Consider the following 26588-nt stretch of genomic DNA (forward strand, 5'->3'; position numbering starts at 1 on the left):
CTAGTAAGGCAATAATTCGAGAGTGCCACAGAGAGCATGTAGTGAAGTTTGTAGCCTCATGGTTAGGGAACTCAGCCAAAGAGGAGGAATACAGGATTTTGATCCCTGTTTCTAGGGCTGTTCACGTGTTTTATTGCTTGATGTAAAGCTCAGAGGAGCAAAGGCCAGATCTCAGGGCTCCCCTTCTCAGGTAAGTAAATTCCTTCTAAGTCCCACCTTTGATACCCAAATTCTTTATTGATCTGTAACAGTTTTGGAATTCAAAGGTTTTTCTCAAGGCTGTGGATCTTCCCTGTGCTTTTGCTGGGTATACCTCCTGGAAATTAGTGGAGTACATCTTTGGACAGAAAGATTACCTACATTTTTCTACCCAAATTCAACCTTCCTTTTGAATCTTCCTTTGGGTTCTGTGTGAAGTCATTCTACCTCAGAGGGAATTAACTGTTATGTTGAACTCTAGTGTAGTTATGGCAGTTCTCATGGGTCCTCTGTTATGACTCATAGTATCGTGTTCTTTCTTTTGTGTCTAGTAAGTAGTTGGCAATTCTCCCCAGCTATGGCATAAAAAGAAAAGCTTAAATGCTGTACTTAAGCTGGGCAGAACTTATGAACCACAGCTGCTTGTGACTGAGGTTACTGCCATCACAGAATACGCTGGATGGGACTGTGTAAAGAGGAATGCCTGATGACAAGGTTGGCTAGAAACTAGGATGAAAGTAGACGAATAGAAGGGATGAAAAGGACAGTGGGGAGCAAAAATACCTGTACAGGAGTCTAAAAGAAACAATCCATGGTGGGACTTCTATTTCTTTTGCATTGTGCCAACTTATTTATTATTTCTACTGAGGAAGGTTAGAAACAATTTTCAGGAGCAATGACTATATAGAATTTCTCTATGTAATGAGTCTTGCAGTGGCGTTACAGGTAGCAGTTGTTTGAATTATCAGTCTGAAAACTCTTTGCGCTGGTGTATGTTATAGAAAAGAGAGATTGCAACTAAGAAAATGTACACAACTGATTTTGTGATGAATTCTAATACCATAGATTGCTAAAAAAGAAAAGCGATAAATGTCAAATCACACTTACCTGTAGGTTTCCCTGCTGCCCTCATTTCAGCTTGCACAGCAAAAGGAAATATCAGTACAAGTGTCTATTGGGAGTCAGTTTCTAGTCAATGTTGAGTAGTAGAGATGCAGTTCTAAAGTCATAGGTGGTTTGGAGGCTCTTAATTTTGTTTCTTTAAGAAAATATTTCACTGCAGTTGGAGAAAAGGGATGGAAATATTTTTCTAGTCCTGTATTTTGCTGGTTTCATAAAAGCCTTCACTTTGACTTGAGGATATGGACCTTTAAATGGAGTAAACTACTGTCATTATTAAAAACACCTTCCTGGAAAGAATTCAGAGATGTTCAAGACTATTCTTTTTTTTTCCCCTGGCACAATATTCTAATTAACTCTCAACCATTTCATGAGTAATGTTTTTAAGGTCACTAGCTTGGCTGGGTATTTGGTAATAAAAATTACACCCCACGTCTGCAATAGGACCACTAATTTAAAATAGCCATTTGATTCAAACTGACCTGTTTGCCAGCATAACTAATGAAGTGTCACTTTAATATTTAAAGTACTGTTCTTTCAAGGTAATTGCTATTTACTGGTAATTCTTCTTCATTTGATGGTTTATTAGGTACCTATAGGAATTTAAATTGGGCAACTGAAAAACTGTAATTGTCTAACTAGCATAATACTTTGCTATAAATATGCCTGGGCACCTGTTTAAGGAAGTTTTTTGTTTGTTTTTAGGGAAGTTTTTTGTCTCTACTTTTTCCACTGTGAAAGAATGGGGAAGGCTGATTTGGGAAAGAGATTTTACCTATTAATAAGATATTAGGAAAGAGCCAGTAGGAGGGGGCTGACATCCTAAGGAATGCAGGGACTTGTTTTGGCTAATTCTGCACCCACCCACTGTGGGTGTCAACATTCCACTCAAACGTGGCAGGGCTTGGCCTCCCCTCGTGGCAGAGGGGATAGATTTGCAGGAGGAGGGAAAGGGAGAACAGCCAGGAAAGAACTGATCTGAAAAGTAATTGCAGAAAGAGCATAAACCAAGCATTTTCTTAGAAAAGAAAAAGTGTAGTGGAAAAAAAGTAGCTGGTGAAATAAATACATTACTTGCTTGTTCCTTTTCTATTCTGGCTTGTTAGTGAATATCTTCTTTTATCCTCAATGCATCATGATGCTTTATTTTGACCACAAAATATAGCTATTTAAATTAACCTTTTTGCTAAAGAGATGTGGAGTTTTGTGATGTCCTCCACAATCTGATAAATTCTTTAGAAAAGGGCCAAGAAACAGCACTCTGTGAGAAGTTCCTGCTTGCTTTTGTTAATACTTGCCTCTTAATAAAAAAGCTTTCTGAGTGGGCTTTGCAGGTTACAGTCTTATTAACCTTTTCTTTCTTCTCACTTGTGACGGGTTCTTTTTTTGAAGCTTGAGTTCCCAGCTCTGTGTTCTTAAATGATTTTTAGTATTGCTTCTGTGACACCAGTGTTTTGTTCTTAAGCTTTACCAGTAATAGCTGTTTAGGTGACATGACCCTAAAAGCAAGAGTTCTTGAATTTGCCTTCATATTTTCCTGGAGTAATGTGAGTGCTTCAGTTACTAGTGAATTTATCATTTCCATATCTGTAGATTGTGAGCTAAGAACCAAAGCAGACTATTGTTCACTAGCTTATGCAGGACTTATTCACAAAGTGGGAATCTCCATTTCCCAAGAAAGCAGTTGATTATTTTTTTTATTATTCTTGTTTACCATTTTAATTTCAAAGTGAAAAAAATAATAGGTGGAAGCAGACCCTGCCATGGAAATTTCATCCTTGATAGCTGAAGTTTAACCAACTTTTAGTTGACCAAAAATCAAGTACTTGGAATGGGAGATGTTGAGCAACGCTGTCTTTTGGTAGCTTTACCAGTACTTTTTCTTTGCTAGAATTTAAAGTTAAGAAAGATAGCGATAGCGTCCCTTCCTCCAAAAATGTAACACATTCAGTTTGATTTGTGGCTTGTCTGTGCTTGGGCAATGGGAATCACTGAAATGTCTGTCTGCACCTGAATTCCAGTCCAGTGGTGTATCTAGTGGGTGGTGTGAATATGCTATGTCATTTGCTCCTGGGTGCATCATCCAGTGGAGATATGCCAGATGACTTCATCATCCCACTCAATCTTGCTACTGTATTTTATATTTTTGCAGCAAGGAGACAGCACAATATCCTGGCAACCTATGTACACAGTAATGAAGTGTCTGCCCACACTTCTTAACATAGGGTTACTAACGATGATTGCTAACATAATGCACTATTTAAATGGCCTGTACTGTCTAATGTAGCTATATACATGCATAAACCACAAATTATTTTGTCATGGTTGCTATACTTTGTGCAAACATTTAATGAAAAGCACTGTTGCAATACGTAGAATACAGACATACTTTGTTGATTTTTCGTGACTGAAGAATTTAATTCTTCACAGCTGTGTTAATGCTGTTTTGGTCCACGACTTTGATGAGTTACTATTGATGTGTTTTGATCTATGACAGATCCATAGAAAATCCAGATGTGGTACCTTTCGTGGTCAAACGCAGGAGAGGATTGAACCTGAATTCAGATTTGCTGCTTAGGCCCATCGTTAATTTACTTGAAAACAGATTCAAAAGTGGGATGTTCTTACTGAAAAGTGCTGTTCTCAAAAGTACAGGTGAAACTCCCCTAGAAAGAGTGGTAGTCACTGCCTCTGGGCACGTGCATATGTGTATGAGTCTGTGTGTTTGTGTATGTGTTCATGTTTGCCTGTGAAAACACATTGCTTATGTGACGGGTCTTGCGCCAATTCACAGCAAAAGCGGTATACTTTATATTTTCTCATTTTTCCGATATAGAAACTTTTCTATATGCTAATAGGAAACGCAATGTGAAGAAGTAAAAGAGACCTTCTTTGCATTCTTAAACTGTTTCCCCCCCTCTTTCCCGTTCTTCTACACCAGAAAAAAGTCTTTCAGAGTAAGAGGGAAACACAGATGTGAACTGCTATGAAAGAAGCTCGTGACATCCAAAACGGTTTGTGGTGTTTGCTTTTTCTGCTGTCATGGCACGAGCTCACAAATACCATTCTGAGCTCTTGAGGCTCTCTTTCTTCATTGACTTAGCTCCTGTTATGTGCAGAGTCGATGGGAAACCTTGTGAAGGCTTAAATAAATACATACATTCAAGTTGAAACCGAGCTGGCTTCCAGCAGTCAGGGTTCCCATTATCTCATCTTGTTTCAATCAAAAAGCTTGTATGAAGCAATCCAACTGTATCAGGAGTAAACAACATTGCGTACAAATTTATAAATATTCTGCCTTGCCCACAACAGTTCTGTGCTTGAATAAGGAGCTTCCCTACCTTGAGTAGATGCTGTGTCCTGGAGTGCTGAGTAGGTGCCATTCCTCTCCTGTAGGTAGTTTTATCAGCTGTGGGATATGGGGGGAAGGTGCTGAGAGGTGTCACTGCTGTCCATCCTTAGCTGATATTACGTCTGTGTTCAGAGAAAGAAAAGTTAAAGGATATTCATTAGGGTGACAAATCCTTCCATGGTGGACTACTTGAAGATGGTTCTCAGGAGCGTGTTCTTCTCAGGCTAAATCATGCAAGTGGCAGGTTTTCTCTCTTGGGAGGGAGGGAGGGAGGGAGTGAGTTCAGGAAGGAAATTTATCTTTACCCTTCCTTTTTCTCTCATAAACACTTGGGGTTTTGTCCCGTTTCCTAATGGCTTCCCTAATGTAGTCTTGTGTGTCAGAGGTCTGTGTAATCTTGTCTCATAACACTGAAGACTGGCATAGCTGCATTCCTGCAACGTTTAGTTTCTGGTCAGTGAGAAGCTGAGATTTGGAAGGCTTAGTCAGCAAGAGGTTGCGTGTGGGGTTTGCAGATCATGGAGGTTGGTGTCAGTAGCTTTCTTGATAGCAGCTCCTAAGGAAAGTCTCTACTTAGGACTCATCAGATGGGGTCTCAGTACATGCTTGGAGGAGAGAGGACATGCTTGGTACACCTGTTGCCTGCTGCTTTCCCTCTGGTCCTGGGCTTATCTACTCTCTTGCAGAGGGAATGAAGGTGCTATATATGTTGGTAAGCTACTGCTTAGTTATATTTGCCTTTCACCTTAGCACCTGGTTCCTTTTTCACAGGATTTCCATGCTTTGATTTCTCATCATTCCTCACACTTATAGGAGGTAGTTGTGTGTCCCAGAGGTTCAGCAGGTCTTTGGCTCCCACCATGTCCTCCTAATCCTGCTCAGAAAAAGGTGCTTTTGATGTCAGTTCCAGTTCCCCATACTCAATGTCAAATTAACTCAGCTTGGAAGATTCTGATCAGTATTTTTGGCTTGTGCACATAGCAGCATCTCCCAAACCTGTGACACAGGCGAGTTTCCATCGCAGTGTTTGCTCACAGCAGAAGCATGTGAAAAGAGTGCATTTTGGGAATGGATAAACATCAAAGTTGGTTGTAGGTGAGCCGTCCTGAGAAGCATAATGCTTATCCTGGAAGATGGCAGAAGTGTTTATGTTATGTTAATGGCCAGAGGTCTCAGTTCACATTTAGGTTCCTCTCTGCCACAGCTAGTAGAATTAGAGATGAGAAACCTTTCCTATACAGACCCAGATTTGCTGATCTCTCTGCTTAATTACAGTAAAGAGAAGTCAGGAGTATCTGTGATCATCATTCCTGCCTGGTTACACTCTATCATCTCTTAGAGAAGTGCATTTTTGCAACTCTAGAGAGAAAAGGCTTTTTTCTTTTTTTCTTTCCCCCTATGGGCTTGCCTAGGAAGATACCCATCTTTAATATTAAGCTTTGAAGCATTATTATGGTAATGTCAGGTAACTGCTCTTCAATGTAGATTGACAGCTAGCTATTAAATAAGGGTAGGGAAGAATGTGGCATCTGTGTAGTGAGTGATGCATGTGGTTATTTTAAAATGTTTTTTTTATAAGCAGAGACATGGCAATTGCAGGTTTTCTTTGCCTTTTTGATTTAACAGCATTTCAGAGTCTTTTGCCAAACCACAAGTAAAAGCAACATTTAGATCAAACTGCAGTCTCAAAATATTTTCCCCACCCTGATTCAAGCACAAAGGATTTAATTTCTAATCAATTGCAAAATGGTCTACTGGAAGATAGTATCTTTTGCATGTAGCCATTTGAGCCTCTGAAACAAGCAGAAATGTATTGGTTTCTAAAGTCACTCAATTTCTGACCAGTTTTGACTAAGGTTTAAATTGGCAGGTGCCTGAAGCTGTAATAGACTCATCTTCAATAACAAGCTGAGCTCTGAATTGCTACTGGTTGGCACTGGCAGGGATACCAAGGTGAGCTCACAGAGCTCTCAGTACATGTGCTCCTTTTCACAGTCAAAATGACATGTTCTGCCAGCCCAAACAAAATTGCCAGCAGGAAAAATAACATTTTCCTCTATGCCATGGGTTTTGGGACTCGCATCTTTTTCCCATGCCTGGTTAATATATTTCTTTTTTTCATGCAGCAAAGGGTATGGCAAGAAGCTGGCCTGGACCATGGAAATAGAGGCCACCTGTGGACAGAACATTGAAGAAGAGATGGTGAAAGCTATCTCACGTCTATCTACAGTTGGTAGTGTGGCAGGCATTTCCTATGCCTCTCTCCCTTGGTTCCAGAAAATTCCTGTGAAGTGCCAGCTGCTGCTCACATATCACTTGCATAGCCTAGCTCTTCGCTTTGTGTAAGTCTTCTTGTTGAGGAATGCAAATTCTGTTTTCATTGTTATTTGGCTAAGAAAATGGTGAACTCTTGAACCTTTTTATCTTACAATTTTAACTGAACTTGACCTAAATATAAAAGCTGGAAGCTGAATTAACTTTTTCCTCCCTGTTGTGGTCAAGAAAGGGAAGGCAGAAATATCAGACTGACTGCTCCTTCTTGCAGCTCATCCAGCCTGACAGGCTGGTGGGAATGCCCGTCAGTCTCCCACCCAGCTTGCTGGCTCCTTGGGGCAAAATATGAAGCGGGTCTAACGTGGTGTAACTTGCATTCCAGCCAGCAAGCAACTGCTTACTAAAGTACTCCTGAAAGTTGTTTGTTGAGTTTTCCTTGTTTGCAGCAACTTTAACAAAGCTTTCAACTCTGTAAGTCATACCATTTCAAGTTCCACTGCACAGAGCTACATAAGTATAAAAGCAACTTCAAGAGAGTCTCCCTTGATTTTTAGAGTGAGATTAATTAGGGCATGGGGGTATAACTAAGTATCACTGCATGTGTTCATTGCTGAGGTGCTGAGGTCTGGTCCAGGAGAATGGCTGCTGAGAAATCTTGCAGTCAAGACTTCTTTCCACATGTTTCTTTGTTTCTGTTTTTTTTGGGTTTTTTTTTGGTGTTTTTTTTTTTTTTTTTTTTTTTTTTTTGGCCTTGCTTATTGATGTGGTACATTCAGACACTTACCGATCTGAAGCACAAGGAGATTGTTTAGAGGTTTCAAAAACACAAGGGATCAGGGAACTGGCTTTACATTTTTGTTAGGAAGGGAAGATACATATGACCATGATTAAAAAGTCATTACGAAGAGGACAGTGATCAATCTTTAGCTGTGTTCACCAAGAAAAGGAGAGATTGACTTTAACAATGAAGTTAATTGACACTGGCTGCTAGGAGAAATAGTCATCTTCCGAGAGATGCTTAAGCATTGCAACTGGCTACTTGCACAAGCAGTTGGCATTCTCCCTCATGAAAGAATTTAAGGAGCAAGTTAGATAAACCTTTGTTTGATACAGTCTAGGGCTACTTGTCCCTATTTCCTGAAATGTTTTCAGTTTTCATTTGGTCTGGCATGCCTGTGGGCTTCAGCTTTAACCCTGTAACTTCTGAAAAGGAATCCCCAATGTATGCCAATAGAAAATTGCTTGAATAAATACCATTAAGGCAACAGGGCATTTAAAAGACCTCCCATGAATCCTCAGCCTCCTATGGTGAAAAGCATATCAATATGTACCCACAATGCTTAGAATGCCTGTAAAGTTTATTGGAAAATAAAGCACCGATGGTATCTAATCTGTTAACCTTAAGAGAGAATCTGTTCCTCTGCCTCAGATTGCAGGCATACCATGAAGTGCTGAGATTGGCATGAGCAGTGCACATTTTTATTTGAGGGGAACATAAATCCTAAGTATCTTGTTTGTGTGTAATTATTCTTGCCCTGAGGTTGCAGCATCTTGTGCACACAGCTGCATTGTGAACATTTTTCCAAGTTTATTTAGTACCGAGTGCAAGTACTTTACATGTCAGAGCTGGGAACGCTCCTGTTTCAGCTGACTCCACTCCTTTGGGGTGTTGTAGAGCGCTTAGGTGACTAAGCGAGAGGCAGTTGCACAAGCCTGGAGAGACAGGGAGCTTATTTAATCACATTATAGAAAGAGAGAGTAGGCGCCCAGGAGCAGACAGAACTAATCTGTGAGAAGAGAGAGAGTGAGCAAGTATTTTTTACGGAAAGGATTTGGAGATCAATGGATTGGCAAAGGCACGCACCTTTAGCAGAGGATTTCTACATACTTTCTTCATTCACATGTGTCCATATTTAAGAACCTAGCTAAGGGCCTCAGCTCCTGTAAACTCAGAGCAGTCAGCAGCTTATGATCTGAAGCTATGTTCCAACAGGAGAGTTTATTGCTTGTTTGGTTTTGCTCCTCACCCATCTCGGTTTTTAAGAGATTAGCAAATGTACCGCAGTGGCAGTGGCCTGAGATTTGATTAACCAGTATCTTGGTGGTTTCCTGTCCTCTTTAAACTGCTTTGTCCTTGTTAAATGGTGCAGAGGGCAAAGTGAGCCTGCTGTGTGACAGAGGTGCTACCTGGAAATGGAGATCCCAGAAGCAGCATGGGGATTTTTGAGGCTCTTTGGCCTTAGTTTTACTGAGGATATGATGGACAGGTTGAAGTGCTGGGCTGTTACTTTATAGAATTAACTCACTGTGTCTGTCCTTGGTGGAAACAGACACAGGGTAAAGATGTGATCTATGTGATTCTGCCTGAATGTCAGTAACAGGACACATGTGAAACGCCTGTGCATATGTTGTAAAAGCATCTAGGCACTCACATATTATGGCCCTTGCAGCTTACATTATTTTATATTCCCTGGAGTAATATTTCTGTAGTAACTGATAATTTTGTTCTTCAGTCAGTCCTTTTATATTGCGTTATTAATGGCAGTACATAATATGGCAAGTCCAGATGTACCCATAGGCTGGGTCAGTGTGTAGTATTGTACATCCACTGCAGGCAAAGGTGGCCAATATTGAGTGCAGGAAAGAGAGAGCAGGGAAGAAATGTCTATAATATGTATACATCCTTAGCGATGCTTCTGGTTATGGTTTGTAATCATCTTTGTTTTCAGAATCAGGTCTGGGACATAACATGTACATGAATTCTGTCTTTCAGCTTCTTTTCAGTGTAGAGCTTTGAGGGAACCATTATTTTTTGTGTGTGTATATATGTATATAAATATATATATACGCATGCATCACTTCTTGACCTCCAATCTGTAGGCAGTCCAGGAACGGTGTAATTGATTGAGACTTGTTGTGGGGAAAAGATTTGATCATTGTGTGATTTTATGAGGTGACTGATCTCTTGAATGATGTCAGTATGCCGTGAGGCCAGCCACATGAGCAGGATATCATGTTTTAATATGGCTCTGGAAATAGAGGGAGCGGTCAGACCCATGTTGGAAACAATGTCGTTAGAGTAGGTATGAAACTGAGTCACATGGGATTTCAAAGAGCTGGAATTCAGAATCTGAGTTTGTAGCTCATTTCAAACCAGTTCCTTGTAAAACAGAAACAGGGATGGCTATGACAATAACAATAGTATAACATACAGCTCTTTAAAAGTCCCAACACAGTTTTCTCCAGGTGACAATATTGGAAAATCCACTCCTGGTGCTTTTCTTTGGGATATCAGAAGGACCAAGCAGGTAGCAGCATGAAGCAATTGTCATAAACATTCAAACTAGATGAATCTCCATTTCAGGTTTTATTGCAGCCTTGCAGTTTGGGCTAGGTTCTCTGAACTTTGCTAACCTTGGCAGATCTACAGGGAAAGCCTGCAAAATCCTTGAGTTCAAAGCAGGCAAAATATATGACACCTTTTGAAAGTTTGGCTTTGACTATTGAGTTTATTTGAACTTATGTTAACCAGAGCCAATAAAAAATGGTTTGCATGAGCTCCCGCAAGGTGAAATTCCAGCAAGCAGAGAGAATGAGAATAGACAACCTGTTTGCCAAACACAGTTATTTTTATTTGTGTTAAAGGGAGAAATTTGATAGAGCCCGAGTACTTTATGTTTGATTTAAGGTAGGAATAAGGAAGATTATAGCTTAAGGATATTATGTAAGAAATATTATCCCTCTGTGAAGATATCCTGAGCAACCTGAACTGTATCTGTTAGGTCATAACACAAAAGACTCCACTCCCTGGGCAGTTTATATTTCATTATAGTAATACCTGTGAAAACTAAGGAGAAAATAAAGCATGAGGTGGAGATCAAAATATGAATAGTTAACTAGCCATATTGAAATAAATAAATATATTAAATAGAAATAAAATCTGGCCAAAATAAATTATAGTTTGTAGTGGCAGAGTCAATCTTATAGACCTCATGCTTAAAAGAGGGGCTAAGTTCGTACTAGACAAGGAATGAGTTTGAATAGCCCACAGCCAGGAGCAGAAAGAGATCCTACAGATATGGAATTAAAGGTTGGATACCTGGGGGAGAGAGGCAGAGAAGGATACTTCCTTTTTTTTGGTTTGTTTTTTTTTTTTTTTTTTTTTTTACTAGATACTCTGACAAGGAATGATAGGTGAGGATGACTACTGAGGTGCAACAGAGATGGTAAAGCAATTGTGGAGATATAACTAAGAAGGTTGTTGGTTGCATGTTATCACTGAGTAGATACTTCACGTGAACTGTTCAGGTATGACGTGTTACTGAACGGAGGTCCCTGAAGAATAAATCATGCGACTTCAGTTTCATTTGGAAATGGTGGGAGGAGTTTAAGTGAATAATTGAAGATATAGACAAAGGAGGTGGGGCAGGGGGCTACATATGTATTTGTAGTTCTGGAAATGGTTACTGAAGGGAGAGGGTAGGGGAGGAGAGGAATAGCAGGAGTGCAGGTACTGGAGCGCACATAACTTGTGAAAGGCAGAAGTAAAGGTAAACAGTGTGATGTTACTGTGAGCCTTTAAAAAGATAAATAAGGAGAGATAATATGAGTTAAATAACCAACCTAACAGAGCCAAAGATATTCTGTGGAAGTATGATTGCTGAGGCAGTGTGGTTATATCTGCAAATGACCTCAAGAACTGGATTTGGTAGATAAGAGATCTTGCTTGTTAGAGGTCTGTCGCTATGGGAGGCTTTGACTTCCCAGACTAGATGGGGGAACAAATAGCTAAATTCTGAATGCAATAATCAACAGAGTTCCTTGCCAGTCACTGAAACAGCAACAGGCAATACTTCTTGAGATCTGACACTGTTAAGTTGTAGAATGAAATAGAAAATAACCTTGATTTGAGTGATTTCAGTTTCAATTAAAATGAAAGATAAACAACTGCAGATCTGTAGCTAAGCTTCTCAGTTCCAGATGGATGGCATTTGATATGTTTAGGGAACTAGCTAAAGCCTGAAGAGCTCAAGAGGACTGGATTGTAAAGCAGTGCAGGCCCTTCTTGGAGTCAAAGGTGCAAAAAATGTCTCAAACAGTTGTATCTTGCAAAGTGAAAAACATAGAAAAAAAGTTATCAGATATGACTGGATAAGGAGTAGAAAAAAGAACAGATCAGCAAAGAAAGCCACATGCAAGAGGTCAGGAAATGTATAGCTAAAATGAGAATTGGCAGGAGTCAAGATGAGTTTGATTCTGCAAAGGAAATTCAAACAAATAACAAAAAATTATTCAGCCACATAAATAAAAGGGAAAAAAGAAAGTAGTTGGGCATGGCCCAATAATTTACCAGATACTTTGCTTCTGTTTCAGTTAGGATGCTGATTCTGAATATGCAGGCATCACAGGTTTTTAGTGGCAACGAAAACCTGGAAATCAAAATGGCTTTGGCCAAAGTGGGAGAAAAAGCTCAAGGAATTCAATATTGGAAGAAGGCTGGATCATTGTCATCTTGGTATCTGGAAGGAGCTGACACATATAATTGTAGGCTCAAGAACAATATTTTTGATAGGACTCAACAGAGGGAGGGGGACGCTATTCAACTGGAGAATGTAGGTCTGTCTTTGATGAAGGGCAAGGACAGCCCGTTAGAGTGTATGTTCTTTGTAGCAACTGTTCTACCAGTCTGAAAGAAAGAGTAGGGCATATGGTAATGGAAAAAAGCAAAGAAAACATAGGAGGCTAGATCTAGCATGGTCTAGGTAAACCTAATCTCTCCCTCTGATAAAAGCACTGGTATTTCTAGCCACAGAAGCGCAGTCCTTCTTGCTTAGCTTTGAGTATGGTGTAGTAGGTGAAATTGAGACAGGCTGGGTAATGGCAAAAAATTGTGACTAATAGGTGAGCTGAAGGGCAGATTTAAGTGAAAAGAGCCATTTCAGACTGGAGGGAAGTTGTTATTGAGATCTCTTAATGACTGATCTTGGGACCACTCTTCTGTGCTAATTTTACTAGGGACTATCATGCAGAAAGTGGAAGTGTGCTAGTGAAACTGGCTGCGACAGTAATGTCAGAAGGACCAAATACCTGGACGATATATCAAGGCATAAAATGAAAGACACAGAGAGAAGTAGATGTGAGAACGGTTATAGTAAAGGTGAATGCAAGGCTCTTACTAAAAGAATTTCTGCTGTAAGTGAGGGGTTCACTGGTCAGGAGTAACTGATGAGGAGGAAAACACTGACATGGTAGATACACTATAACTGAAGGTCTCCATCACTGCACGAGTCAGTGAAACAGCCATCTAGGTCGTGGGGTGTAGTAGGCAGACTATTTTCAGTATGCACATGTGTAAGTGCTGTTGTGCTCAGTTCTGCAGTCTGATTCTGAGGGTGGGATACCAGCTGAGGGATTTCTTTAATGACAGGCATTTCTGATTTGTGTTCAAATATGAATACAGCCATTTGCATGCATTACTCACCCTGTTTCTTCTCCTTTGATGCTGAGCCTGGGATTTAGAAGAGCACAGAGCTGTCCAATGTTTCTTAATCCAAAATTTGGTATTGACTGTCATTGGCAGGTTGTATTTTTAAGATGCCTTCTTTGAAATGTCAAATATTATCCTAATTGAAATCCTCTTACCTGCTATGGGATTTGTCAAACCAATTCACTCAGGATGTCTTGGCATGAGAAGATGTACCACTGCTGCCTATGGAGAGGAATCCCTTGGGCTCCAGCTAGAGACAGATAAGGATTGATCAGCTTTAATATTGTTTCCTTTATCTTTTTTCTCCATCCCAGCTACCCATTCTTCTTTGCTGTCCTCTCTTCATAGAACATGGTTTTTTTTACTTCCTTGTCAGTAGTAGTTGTCAAGATAACATGCGAGATTGATGATATCTAAAGTTTATCTTTTCAGTGTTTCATTGCATTTTGAGATGCTGGAATAGAAACTGTCTCTGCCTCTCTCTGTCTCTATCTCTGGTGGGCAGCACAGTCCCTCCCCTTGGGCTAAGATGGTGCTTTATATCTGGAGTAACAGATTCTGCCATGTACTGGGAGTTGTCTTCCATTTGCACCCCTCTTTCCCCTGGATGGGGATGATGTGCAGCATGGTGAATCCGGTCAAGGCTCTACAAGGGTCTACCTCACTGCTGGTTTGGATTTTTCGTTTAGATAACCGGTTGATTATGTCTACCATAAACATTCTGTGTTTGAGCAAGTGTGGTTTCTCCCAGCAGGAAGATTAAAGTGATCAGGCCTGGCTTGTGATGATGTATACCTTAGTGCCATACAGGACTGTCATGGGAGGGGAGTACTCAGAAGTTAATTTTTGATCCCCTTGTGCTTCGAGAGAAGAGGGACACTTTCTGCTTTGGTTGAGATGGCACCTGGAAATGTCTGTCACTTTCTCTATGTTTAGTAGCAGGCTTGTTTGTTCCCAGTCTGATCTGCTGCCATTGCATGCAGAGTAGGCATAGCTGAGAGGAATGCAAAGGATTTCAGTTGTTTGAGAAGAGGTGGGTGGGGGCCTTCAGAGTCCGTGAATTCATTAAAATTCCACGTTGTGTTGCAGGGTAAATGCGTGGGCCTTAATATGCAGGGCTCCAACAGGTAAATACTCGAATCTTGGATACAAGACATAGCAAGTTTTTACCTGCCCTTCATCCAAAAAGCTCACCAAGTACTCTACACCCACCCAAAAGGCAGTGTTCACCGCTACCTGAGTGTAATGCAAACTGATAGATGCAAGCACAGGTTAGGGGCAGCAATTCACCTTTAGATGGATATCTGCCACAAGTGTGTGCGTGTGTTTACACTTGAGAAAACTCATTCTCTGTTTTGAAGAAATCAGACACGCTTTATGTTGGTGCTCCCTTTGAACATGTGTTGTTTTGCTGACAGCATCCATTTGCACTGTGGATTGTATAAACAACTCTCAGTACCTCCAGCCACCTTCCCAAACCCCAAAAGTCACAAAGCATCCACTGGGCAATTAGTCTCACGGATCAGAAGCCCAGAGAATAGGGGCCAAAGACTGCCTGCAGGCACCCTGCCTGTGTGCACTCTTGTTGAACCCTGTGAGGTAATTTGGCCCTTTTCAAGTGCAGCCTGCTCTGTACACCGCGATCCTCTCATACCGAAGCTGGTAACTTTGCTGACAGCGATTTCACCATAGACCTGACTCTGCAGTCGCCAAGCCCCCGGCAGCGCTCCTCGCCACAGGTGGGGGACCGAGGGAGCCATGGTGCTCCCGGTCCAGTCTTGTTGTCCAGATGCAGTACCAGAACTTGGGACTGAATTTGCTCTTCTCGCCTGCAAACACGTGAACGTGTGAAGGTGGCTCGTGAATGCACAGTGGCACAAAAAGGGGAGTAGGTACCCTTAGGGAGCTGTACCTGTGGTGGCTCCCACCTGTGCTTCTGCAGCTGTGGTTGTCGACAGCTTGTGGGGTATCTGGAGGCTTGTCCTTCAGTCAGCGATCCTCTTCTCTAGTTACTTGCTCCTTTTGCTGGACAACTCAATGGGGGGATGTGAAACCACACAGCTTTAGATCTCTTCCATTTATTTCTCTTTCAAAAAAATAAAATAAAAGGTTAAAAGAGAGCTGTGGTCACAGAAAAGTAATTTCTCTACTGTAACAAGGGAACAAAAACATCTGCACGAAAACACTGAAAGTAGAGAACTGTGTTATTCTTAGGAGAGAATGTTGGGATTAAGGTTTAAAAAAATCTTTTTCTTTTTAAGGCATCCAGTTTCTAAGGGTTTCAGTTACTTCAGGGTTCAGACATTTAAAAGACATTTTCTTGATCTAACTTTTTTGCAGGACCTGAGTATTTTGAAAGACTTCCTGCACATACATGCCAGTTATTTGATCTGATCGTTGTTTTAATAAAACTATTATTTAACTAACCACGAGTTAATTTCTTTGGCCCTCTGGGAGCCAGCCACAAATAGTAGCAAGTTATTGTGTAACCTGGCTAAAGCTGAGCTCCTTGTCTTCCCTGCCAACTCCCACCATTGACAAAACCACTTACATTTGGATTTTTTTTTTCTTAATGGAGTTTAGAGTGTTATTAAAAAAAATAATAATCTTGTGAGATCCTTAAAAGTTGTCTTCATGGAACCATGTTCCAATCCTTTTAATTTGATTTTTGTGTCCAAGGATGTGAATAGATGCTCTGTAAAGGTAGAAGGGATCGACTGAGATCTGTTGTGTAGAGCAATTGGCACAGAGAAGCACTAAGTGTAACTGGAGTGTGCCTGGCCTCTACTTCAGTGAGAGGATATTAGAAAACTCACTGAAATGGATTCCTTCTGGTAACCTGAAAAATGGGATATCTTTCAAGGAATTTTCCAGGTGGGGAAAATAATTAATCAAAATGAGAGGGTGATTTATTTAAACTATCCTAGAAAATTTCAGAATTTTAGTTCATAACTGGGTAATTTCATTTCAAATTCTCTTTGCCATCGTGTTTCCATGAACGTGGCCCTCTGTGCCGTTTCAGGACCTGGCAGCAGAGTGCAGGAAGAGCAGGTGGGATGGCAGCCACAGCCTCCCCCTTGCACCCGTGCAGGCTACGCTGCTGCTGGTCCAGTGGTCAGCAGCCGGTAGCTTTTCTGCTTTGAAATCAGCAAGTGTAGCTGCTGCTTGCATTCACAGTGATATGTGAAGTGTTCCAAAACTTCCTTCTGTGTTTCTAATGAAACTTTGAAACCTAAAAGGTACCCATGCAAATAGGCCAGGGAGAGAAGAGCAATGTTACTTGGGAATGTCCATGTGAGACTAAATTCCGTGGTGATGAGTTAGTAAAATACGTATGATGTATGCAGGAGGCTCTGTTTTGAGCGAACACGTTCCCCTGCACACGAGCATTGGCTCCGATGTTTACCGAGTCGGAACGATAGTAAGCTATAGCTTGATTTTGTTGGGACATTGAAGCTGTTGCTCCAGTGTAATGGAGGCCTGTGCTGGCTTAGATATTTGGTCTAAATGTGAAATAAACCAGCCATTTCCAAAAAGACAAGGCAGCTGTTGTGCAGGCTGTGAGTGTGTAGTGCAATAGAGGAAGCTATGGCTTTGTTTTCAGGAGGACAAGGTGCATGCAACAGTGAGATCTCTTGGGAAACAGTTTGCACCTGAATGCAAATGGACACACCTGGGAACAAGGAGTGCTAGGCCATGCCTGTGGAAGGGGTCTGGTGTCATAAGAAGGGGTGACACGTATCCTGGAGGTCAGTGATTCTGCAGAGGATTCTGCAGGATCAGTGGGCAACTAACTTCAGAGGCCTTCCTAGGCTGGTATCGTGGCCAAAAGGATTAAGGCAGCCTTCGAGTGTAAAAAAACAGGCAAAAGCAGTAAACAGGAGCCTAAGGCTTATATAATTTTACCTGGGTGAAGAGTGTTTTACTGGTGAAGACCATATGGAATGTGATGTCTTCTGCAATTCACAGTCCAAACGAAAACTGAAAAACAGGATGGGGACAGTGAAGACAAAGAAAATACATCTTGGGATTGGGAAGTGGGGAATACCTGGGAAAGATTTTTTTTTCATATTCCTCTGTGGTTGAGGTAGTCTGATGACCAAAAATTCTCAGGACAGTGCTGAACATTTCACCTCTAGAGATGGCCAAATCAAGGTGATGAGACCAGCTGTCTTCCGAGAGACATGGTTGAACACAGCACTAAAACTTAGCTCAGTGGCAGCAGAGCAAAACTTCTCAATCTTTTCTACATAATACCATTGGCAATAAATATTTTTGGCTCAAGAATATGCCAGATCTATAGATGGAGCTAGTAAAATTGTTTGTTAGCTGTGTGAGGCTGTGTCTTTTGCAAAAGCAGCCTGAAAGTATTTACTAGCCTTGTAGCTCTGCCAGTCAAACACTGGAGAAGAAGCATTTCTGTTACCGTTGGCCAAAGCTAGGCAGACCTTCCCCATTCTGTGCAGTAGGTGAGGCTGATCAAGGAAATGCAAAAAATAGTAATGCTATACAACTTGTCCCAATACCACCAGGCTTTAAATAAACCATAAACACTCCCTGGAATGGTTTATGAGTAGGCAAATAAAAACAATTTAAAGGTGATAAAACTCTGTTGACATGAATACCATTCAGGTAAACCACCTTGGACGTATTTCAAACAGAAGCCAGCACCTATTTAACTTTATCCCAGATGAATGAAAGAGTTCACACGTGAGGCTTTGCAAATACAAAAGGCCTTATTTGCCTGCAGACTCTGCTGCCTGACAGCTGTCCTCAACAACAGCCCTACGCTTTTTCAAATCAGTTCAGCAAGCTTTGGCTCCATGGAGGTGGTTGTTGAGTCTCAGTTGTGAGGCTTTCAGAGCATCTCTGCCTCCATACCTTATTCTCTAGAGCCAGTGCAGATTATGTGCTACAGGGACCTCTGTCACTGGACCTGCTGCCAGTGTCCCTGAAAGCTTTAATTGGATTGAGAAGCAGAAGTAAGAGGTTTTTGCCAGGCAGATATTCTATGTGAGAAGAAAGGAGCTGACCCCATTGTAGCTCTGAGGGTCTTCCAAGGGCTGCCTGGGGGACCCAAAGCCTTTCCAGGTTTAGTATAACTTCAAAGTATTACTTCATTGTTACAGAAGAAGTACAGAGGAATGAGGTAGGGGTGAAGATGTCCTTTCTGAGCTCTAAGGAGAAGTTCCGTCATGGTGCCAATGTTTGCAAGTTTTCTCTGTTAATGGGGTAGAGATGCCATAGTAGTTTCCCACTCTGAATGGCCGTAGTATTTTGCTTTGCAGCAGTTTTCAATGCATTACTCTAATCTCCAAGCGAGGCTTCTCCTCTGATGAGTGCGTAGCTCTAATTCACACCGAGGAATCCTCTACACACTGGGAAGTATTGATGTAATTTAGTAATGTTTCTCTTGCAGTTAGCATCATGGATGGGGGTAGACAACAGCTTGAAACTAGAGCCCAGTTTCTGTTGTTTCCCTGGATGAAAATCTGAAGTAGCTTCAATACTGCTGGGGAATCAGCCTGCATCTCATATCCAGGTAATGGATTTGTCTCAGGATGCTTTCATCTGAAAAAGATGCTTGTACTAAAAAGGACAGGATAATGAATGAGCCCATACTCATTGCTCTCTGCACCTGTTGTTCTGATCTTATTATTATGAAATCCAGTTAAACAACCAAGAATTTACCATCCCTTTAGGTACCATGAAAAATTAAAAATAACAAAAGCATGCTGTCCTTGATATACAGAAATTCTCAGACTAATTATTTTTCAGGGAGAAGAATGGCTGATGGGTGAAGTTTAAGAGTAAAAGGGCAAGAATATTTTTAGACAATGAAGAAATTAGTTTGTGTAGTTCACAAAGAGCTGGGTTGTTTTCTTCTTTTTGGTCCTGCTCACCTCTGCTCATCTGTCTGTTATTTGTTCTGTTCTAAGGGATACAAAACCAGCCCCTGGGAAGAGATAAACCTTTTGAAAGAAAGTTAGAAATTGAAGCAAATGCAAAATTTGCAAATGTACTTACCACAAAGAATAAACTGTCGTGATGTACTGAAACAGGTTTGTCTGTGGGGCATATTTGGAGGCCTTTGGGAATAGACATAGAGAAATACCTCTAGGAAATGGCACCACTCTGGGGTACTGAAATGGCTGATATAATTTCTGGGTATCCCCAGAAGGTCTATTCCTCTCTAACTAGTAGCAGAGTAGTCCACTGATCTTTTCAGTACTGGAAAATCTCAATCTAAGGTAGTGACATGACCCTTTTTCTTTTAATCTTTACATCTCCTGGCCTCATGGTAAAACATTTTGTCCTTGCACACTTTATTTCCTCATCTATACAATGGGGACATTTACAGCACTTCCCTGAGAGCTTGGAGTAATGTCCTAGAATAGCGCCAGTATCCCAGTTGTGCAGGTGTTAGAGTGCTGCTCACAGGCTGTGACTGCTGTGACCAAAACAGGGTCAGGGAGGGAGCTCTGGGCTGCGGATCACCCATGCAGCTCCCTTCTTCATGCCACCCAGCTAGGACTCTCTGGGATGAGTCCCTGGCTAGAGTCCTGACTTCATTGCCTCTGCTTATCTCCCTCCGAACTCATTTTGGGTTTGATTCACAAATATCTCGATACAGTTCAGCTTTGGTGTGGGCCTGCTGAAGTCACTGATCTGGAGAATTGCAGTGAAGACCAAGATTTTTAACAGGTTTGCTTATCATGTTGGTCAGTGCTTATCAGGAACAAATATTTTTCAAAATTTTTTATCTGTGAATGGCTACTCACAAGTAATTCTGATAGTACTGCATGCTGAGTTTCTCTGGCTGGCTGTCTAGTGTCGGTGGCATATTTGGTCCAGAAGTTCCTTGCAAGAGCTGGTGTACCCTGTGCATGATACTAAACCCAATGGGGAGAGTGGAAACGATTTGGCTATAAAACTGTGCGTAACATCAGTTTGTAGTGACATTAGTGCAGCCAGAGCTGTACAGCTGATCATCCAAATCCTGTGGCTTTGTTCGTCTGCCCTGGTTGGCTAGTAAAGTGTTGGAGGATTTATGCTAAAACACTCTTTTTCTTCCATTTCCCCCTTTGATCTGTTACATTCTGAAAGAGACAGTAGGACACTAGGCAAAATATTTTTAGCATGGCACATCTAGATATGTTTAAACATACTACTACACCATATATTCTTTTGTGGAGAAATATATAAACATGTGTTACATATTTGTAGTACCTATTGAAGGTATTTAATATATATGTGTGATATAACAGCAATTATAAATTGTATATAAACAGACACAACAGATACTTATTTGCCCACTTGCCTGTATATGAGCATTTGTGCAAATATACAGGTGAAGGAAAAAATACTTAATATCAGCATGCACGTGAAGAGAAGATATGAAGGGAGTCATGCCAAAATGTGTTCTATATTTATTAATTTTTATTTTGTGCTGTTGGGAAAATAGTAGCTACAATGCACTTATTAGGTAGTCTATATATAACGTGATCCAAATCTGCTGGTGTAATATTGGGTCTGGGTTCATAGGTAGGTTTCTTGCTCTGTTCTGTTACTATAGAGAGACATGGCTGGGTAATTCAGCATAATAAGTATATGAGTACTCATGTAGTTTGTGTGTGTATGAGTGTCCTAAAGTTTTGTTCTTGCTTGTTGCAGGGGAAGAAGGTGGGATCTGCAGATATGGAAAGGTGCAGGTCAGAAGACAGTGAGCTGGCTGTGTCTCTTCTCTCTAAACCAGGCTGCTGTGAATATAAGAGGCTATATATGCAGATCAAGGTTACCAAGGGACATAGACACCTCTGGCTTCAGTTATTTTCCTTATTAAACTGGCAGTGGAAGAAGTAAGCGGTGTAAAATTCTCTAGGTCAACTCAAAAGCACTGAAAGATTATCTGTGCCCTGGAAAATTAAATTGGCTTTATGGTCAGACAATGCCCAGCAGTGTAATCCAGAGACACAAGAGGATTTGGATTGTAAAGTACTCAAATTAAAGGAGTGCTTGTATTCTGGGAGTTTGATTCTTCCTACCACAAATGGTGTTTGGTTCTGGGATTTTTGTTTGGACCTGCCTGTGCCTCTTACAAAACCAAAACAAGCAAGCTGTCATTTTTTACAAAAGCCCAGATGTATTTTCATTTTTTGCAAAGACAGACAAATATCAGTACTAAGGTATTAAAAACCATAGCTACTAAAATGTGTCGCAATTTTTTCTGTTCCTTCCCCCCCAACCCTTTCTATGTTTGCCTGCTTTTTTGTGCTGTTCTACTTGTTTGCTTGTAAAATCTTCCTTGGGGCCATATTTGTGCAGACAGACTAAAACATTTTTGACTCTGAAGGAATCCCCTGAGGTAAAATTTACTCAGATAATATCTCAGTTACCACCTAACCTGTTTGGGTTATTTTTGAACACTATAAAGCGGTAGCACCAACAAAGAAAAAATCTGCATGGTACATACCAGTAGCAGCTCACTTCAGGTAACTTAAGAACTCTGCTTTTGCACAGAACACCTACAGTTTGTGGCTCTGTGTGGATGTCAGAAAGGAGAAAGTTAAATGTTTGATGTGATCCCCCCAACCCCTCCCTCCAACATTTTACCTCCTTTGTGTGAAAGCAAAAATACATTTAGCTTTACCCGATCACGGACATAAACAGGTAAAGGATGCCAAGTATGCATAACAGCACAGTAGTACAGAGGCTGCAAGATGAATGAACTGGACAAGCAGTGCTGAGTAATCACTTTATAACCAGCTGTGATTAGGCACAGGGCCCAAACCAAAAGCCAGGCTCTGAACATGCCGGAGTTTTTCTGATTCAGATCAAAACCTCATGGCTCTTTGTTTCTATAAAGCATGGAAAAAAGTCCCCAGTTCTTCAGTTCTGAAATAAATTCAGATTTGGGTTCCAAACCTGTTGCTTAGCTTCATCTCTAACAACACTGATGTTCCACAGATTTGGGTTTCCAGCTGTTCCTCCGCAGAGGTGCTGTAAGAGGGATGCTGTTCCCGTGGAGGCGGCCAGCCTGGCGGCACTGCTCCTGCTGCACGTCGTGCAGGGGCCGACAGCAGCTTTGCTGGCTGGCTGTGCCGGCGCTCTGTGTTGGAGGAGAGAGGGTGAAGAAATAAGCCAGGATTGCTTTGCCTGATAGAGAAAATACCTTTTTTTTTTTTACTTTCTGCTGCTGCAAACTTAGGAGAGATCATAAACCAAAATTTCTCTGCTTTGGGATTGCAAGACAGGCCCTACCTAAGATGGTGAGAAAGTTTTTAAAGAGAAAGCAGGTTTAACGAAAAGCTACTGGGCATAAGAAAAGACCACGAAGAACAAGTCTGGACGCATTAGAATGAATTGAATTATAGCTATGCTAGTCTTAAAAATAAATAAATCTCTATTAAGCTCTACAAACCTATTCGCTAAGAGGAATTTCTATTGTGCAGGACTTTTTATTTGGGTTTTGTTTTTTATTTATTTTTTCAGGTTGTGTTAGGGAGAGTATAAAACGTAGCCTTGTCAGTCTCCTCTGTGGTGCTGAGGGGTTTACCCATCTGCTCGCAGAGGAAGACACCAGGGCCCTGGGGAGCTCAAATGACTTGATGAGGTTCACCTGTGGAGCCCTGCTGGGGCTGGTGCAGGGGGAAGAGCCTGCTTCTCCTGCAGACTGCTCTGATGTCTCCACACAGCAGTGCTGCTCTTTGCAGGCGACACGTGTGCCTTTTAAAACATCAAGCGTGTTCTGTTGTGTGAGGATGGGGCTAGCAAAGTTTTCAAGGAGAGTTATTATCTTGGGTGCTAGCAGGGTTCAGGAGAAAGCACCTTGCTCCTGTGGTGACGGAGGTAAGTCATAATCGGGTGTGTTAATAGCTGCGTGCAATTGCAGGAGCAGGCCTGACCTAGTGAGGAACTGAGCTGTGAAAAAGTTGTTTTTTGCACAATTTGGTGAGTTTTGTTAAAAATAATGGATTTATCCTGCTTTTGGTTTAAATAGTTTTAAACTTCCATTGATTTAAAGGAGGGAGAGTCAGCACAATGCATATAGGAGTTCAGAGTCAGCTTCAATTTCCTTTCTTACAATAAGGACTTTCTTTCAAATAAAATCATGGAACAATTCACACAGTAAGAAGCTGTTCCTCCAATAAGCTGCTGGTAAAGATGGGATAAACTGTATAGTTTTGTATAGAAAAAATAAACATCCAAAGATGAAATTTACTAAGAGAGATTCAGAGAAAATTCTACCCCAGAGCATTTTTTAAAGCTGCTTTATCTATCAAAGCCTGTAGGCAGAAATCCTTCCTGGACCAATGCAGGTGCCATCTTCAAAGTATTGGCTCTATCTGTCCTCTGTCAAATGTAAATAAATAATTTTTTTCTCCTAATATGTAGGTGCTTCTACATAGACTCTGATAGACTCTGAGCTTGTCTTTATTTTTCTTTTTTCTTTGCACACCCCACTCCCACCCATTCTGAAGTGTCTTTTTCTTTTTCTTCTTATGAGCCTAGATTGGAAGGACCAGAACCTACCTCTAGGACTGTAATGATCTTAGTACAGTTTCAGAGATTTTGAGAATTCTCGGTGTTTAAACTATTTCTGTTTACTAATCTATATGTGAATTTATGGAATTAAATTTAGGTGTCCATCCTAAAATATGAGGGTCAGCGCTAGCCAGCAGGGTAATGATGTCAATTTTTTAGACAGATTGAAGCACTCTAGAGTTTCACACATCATCTTCTTGAAGGCCTACAGCATGATCCAAAGCAGAAGAGTTTAGTTTTTGTTTTTTTTTAAATGTATTTCAGTTGATAATCACCTTGCTGTAAACACCAAGCTATTGAAATTTGCTGAACAATTAAGCTCTGATTCTGTAAAGCATGTAAATATGTATGTGTTTGAAGTGTCATTGACCTTAGTAAGTGCTTACATGCCTAGCTTATGTCTTATTCAATCAAGACCTTATGGTTGCTTTTTGTACTCAAGCTATGAATGCCCAATTCAACAGATACACTGACAATCTGTGCATGTTCATGCCTTGTTTACTAATCAAAATAGGCTGTTTTGTTTAAAGTGGAATTAAATTCTATTGTTTTGGTTTATGCTTTCAGAAGCAGCCTGAGATGTGTGCAGGGTGCGTGCGTTACAGACCTTGACATACTCCATATTTTTCTGTTCTTTTATTATTTATAGCTACCTAGATAAATTCAGGGTAAACTTCTCCTCCCTCTTGAGGAACTTGGGCAGTTCCTCAGATTACTGCTCCTTGCTTTAGATGGGTGTGCCTTTAGTTTTTAATTAACACTGTTAAATAAACAAAACAACCAACAAACAAATCCTGAAGGGAAATAAACCACAAGAACGATGTTGAAATACTCATAAGAGCTAAACCCTGAGTCCCAGGAGATACAATGTTATGGCCACGACTCTGCCCTTGACTTGTCCTTTTGCTCTAAGAGGAGGTGTCTGTTCCCAAGCAGGGGGGGAAAGGTGATACAGGGCTCAGTGTTGGAAGCAGCGAGAGCTGCTTGGTGCTGGTTCAGGTATAAACTGTGACTGTCCTCCAAAAATCTGGGAGTGGGCATTGACCTCTTTTTTTTTTTTCCCTCAGTTTCTCATCTGGCAAAAGGAAATACCAATACAAAATTCCTGTAGGAAATAATTGGAAGCATTGATGCTCTTTGCTCCTGTGGTTTGGGAGGAACAGAAGGGTCCCCAGTGACTCGCCTTCACCCCTTGCCTTTCTGCTGCGTCAGGCTGGGAGGCGGCACAGTTGTTAGGTGCCATGGTGAAATCAGTGAAGGAGAGGTGTCTCCTCTGGCTCCCATTTCTCGCTAGGTGGATCCCAGGCAAAGCCAAAGCTGGGCCTCTCTCTCCTGCTGGTCCCCCGTGTTGACGAAGGAGTTCCCAAGGTTGAATTTGTGGCGTCTTAGTCCCAGAGTGGGAATAAATCCCATTGATAATCTGGGTTTTGGTTGTTACTGGCCACATTGCTTCTGATGCGCTGTTTCAATGGGTCAGAGCACTGCTGAGGCTTGATGGCAAAATCCTGGAATAAAGGGGAGGGTAAAGTTTCAAACTTAATAGCATTTAATTACTTTAACTTAGAGACTTTAAAATGTTGCTAGGATGAATTTTCCTTTGTTTAGCTTCTTTTGGTGTGGCTTAGCAGATTTTAACCATCTAAAACTGACTCTTGGTTGGGGGGACCTTAGGTGGTACAGCACATATCCTTTAGTGGAATAATGAAGTGTTTACATTATGCAGTCCTATTGTGAGATCAATCAGGCTACAAGGCTGGATGTATAAACAGAATCTGCAGGTGGTCCCTGCATCTCCTTGCCCAGAAGACATGCTTTAATCCTCAGGAAGTAGGCAGAGTAGAGGTTCCAGGAGGCAGCCAGCCCAAGCAAAATAAAAGAACAAAACCAGCCTGAACAATGCAATGCATGTCAGGCTCATAGCGCAATCACTACAAATAGCAGCTGACAGGAGACTTTATGACAATTCACCTATCAGCTAAAATTGCCAAACTCGGGATCCTGGGATTAATGAGCATCTTACGCAGGCAGTACAAGCATGAAATGTGAGGCAGAAAGGGTGGATAATGTATCTCACGTGTCCTTCAGATGGTTTGCTCCCTTTCAAGCTGATCTGTTACCAGGCGAGTTCTCTTGTGGAAATGATCTCTTGCTCTGCATCTTTGCATCTGATGTGTTTTGCGCAGCTGTTATAGCCCATAAGTATTTCTGCTCCCTGATGCTGCAAGCAGAATGCTAATTATTGAGTTATTTGGATTGCAAGGTGGGAGGCAAATGGGAGAACAGAGCATTCACACACGTTAGTGCCTTTGGCATGGGGCTTGTGCTTTGTCGGGCACACAAGCACTCGTGGAGTGTGAGCAAAAAAGTGTAGCTCAGGCAAGTTTGAATAGAGATATAAATTAATGCCTTTTGAAAAGGTTTTAGCAGCGATCTTCCAGGGTTCTGTGAAATGGAGGGAAGTTTTGCCAGAGTAAGAGCAGCAGGGTCTGACTCATTAAAAAAAGGTAGAAGAAGATTTTGTGACTAGGGAATAATGAAAGAAGTAAATGTCAGTTCAGAGGAAAAATAATAATACTAAAAAAACCCTAAACACACATAGTTGAGTTGGCTTACATGTAGTTTGCTATAGGGTTGTTTTAATTAGATTTGTGAAGCAGGGAAATGCCAACTGAGATGTTCTGCAGCAAGAAAAAAAATAATTTTCAAGCTGAAACATGGCACGTAATGGAATTGAGTTGTCCACATGGGTGCATTCTCTTCCTCTTTTTGAAAAGAGCACCTAAACCAGTTGAGTCAGAAACTACTGAAGGGTAAAGCTCAAGATGTCTGGAG

General features: G+C 41.2%; 1 protein-coding gene across 1 annotated transcript in view; it reads left to right on the plus strand.

The window, feature by feature from the left end:
- LOC308060801 (uncharacterized protein) overlaps positions 1–23844 on the plus strand; it is a 68858-nt gene extending 45014 nt beyond the window's left edge. The window contains exon 7 of the mRNA XM_080379939.1: positions 6577–23844. The gene's annotated coding sequence lies outside the window, so the exon portion shown is untranslated. The remainder of the gene's footprint in view (positions 1–6576) is intronic.
- Positions 23845–26588: the final 2744 nt, after the last annotated feature.

This window comes from Falco punctatus, assembly GCF_963210335.1.
Source record: "Falco punctatus genome assembly, chromosome: 3".
Taxonomy (NCBI): domain Eukaryota; kingdom Metazoa; phylum Chordata; class Aves; order Falconiformes; family Falconidae; genus Falco; species Falco punctatus.